Source organism: Gregarina niphandrodes, assembly GCF_000223845.1.
Source record: "Gregarina niphandrodes unplaced genomic scaffold scaffold00106, whole genome shotgun sequence".
In the NCBI taxonomy this organism is placed as follows: Eukaryota; Apicomplexa; class Conoidasida; order Eugregarinorida; family Gregarinidae; genus Gregarina; species Gregarina niphandrodes.
The window spans coordinates 5331-6937 of record NW_011645871.1 but is presented as its reverse complement, the minus strand read 5'-3'; the positions used below and the strand labels follow the sequence as shown (position 1 = coordinate 6937).

Here is a 1607-nt window from a genome sequence, read left to right as displayed (position 1 = left end):
CGTTTCCCCCTAGACTCCGATCCTTCACGGCTTTGGCGGGTACTTGTTATCTGTGTGGGCAAAGTTCATTTGTGTTGTCGTGAATTTAGGTCCAGTTACGATTATACGGTTTGTTTACTGTTGACGGAAAGAAACTTGTTTTCCTCAAAAGTTACTGTCTCCTTGCTGAAAATTGTCTCCTTCTGAGTTGTTTGGGTGCGAGATGACACAGAGCTGCCCACTCCACGACTCTGCAGCGACTATACGGTTCAGCATGCAGTTCAACTTGGCAAGGTAGTTATTCCGTAATTCCCAACTATTCCGGCGCAAGTTTGGAAGCACCGATCTCGACGCTGGGTTCTCAACACCATCCGTGGCTGGGAGTGCCACTCCCACCCTCTGCCCGGAATTGAATCCGGTTCGCCTCGATGGCAACAGGGCATTCTACCACTGGATCATAAACACTAAAGATCTAGCCCAAGGGAGCGGGGCAAGGATTAACACTTGGTGACAATTCTGTCCACGCCTTGATCTGGGGCTGGCTTTTGGCACCTGAACTGCGTTTCTTCCACGTGCCGCTCTGCTTGTTGAGAATTGATGCGGTAACGAGTCAATTCACACTTCCTAGCCCCACCACCCCGGCGTGTGAGGACACAACGTTGCCCTTTGTACAGGAACGTATTCTTTTTTTGGGTGGCTGGAGTCTTCCACTCCAGACCGACCCCACCGACAGTCCGACGACGACCTCCCGTTCTTTTCCCTTGTTGGCCGATTTACACTCTACTTACCCAGCCTTTTTCTTATCACGTCGGTGCAAGGCGGCGGCCATCGTTTTCTGCCTGTGAAATAGCCTCAGGTTGTCTTCGGGGAGCCTTCTTAGATTAGGGGTAGGGCGTTCGCTTCGTAAGCGGAAGGTCGCCGGTCCGATTCCGGCAGAAGGCTTGATTCCATCACCCATTGAGATCTAACCGTCTTTAGTCTGTGGAGTGGCCTTGGGTTGTGCGCCGATAGGCACCGGCCTTCTTAGCCTTAGGGTAGAGCATTCGCTTGGTTAACAAAAGGCTGCCAGACCGATCCCGGCGGAAGGCTCCCTTGCGTCACACCCTTGATATTTGGGGTTGGTGTTTTACGTGTGTTCGACACACGAAGTGGCCTCAGGTTGTGCAACGGCGGTCACCAGCCTTCTTGGGTACGGGGCAGAGCATTCACTTAGTAAGCAAAAGGTCGCCGGTCCGATTCCGGCAGGAGGCTTCCTTGCACCGTCCCTCGACAACTGGGGCTGGTTTTTTGCAACTGAACCGTGTTTCTTCGGCGTGTTGCTCTGCTTGTGGAGAAGCTTGTTACATGTGTGCGGGGCGGCTCCCGACGCCGTTTTCGGCCAACACTGTCTGTGCGGGTCGGATCCTCTGCTGTCGGCGATATAGTGGTGTGGCGCTAGTCAGTGGATAGCAATGTCATGCATCGTTATGATCGGAAAAGGCCGACGAATCAAAAATGTGCCGATCGGCTTTGCCCGGTCTCTCCGCATGTACGGACCGGGCGTCTCAGAACGACCGGAAACGGCCGCGGGCGGTTGAGCTACCCGCTGCGTCTGCCCAAATCTCGCATCATCACGTTGACAAATCCCG

At 54.0% G+C, this 1607-nt stretch overlaps 1 non-coding gene across 1 annotated transcript; it reads left to right on the top strand.

Moving 5' to 3' along the window:
• The first annotated feature begins 849 nt into the window (after positions 1–849).
• On the top strand, positions 850–921 carry GNI_200250. Its single transcript has one exon. It is a non-coding gene; the product is annotated as a tRNA-Thr (tRNA).
• Positions 922–1607: the final 686 nt, after the last annotated feature.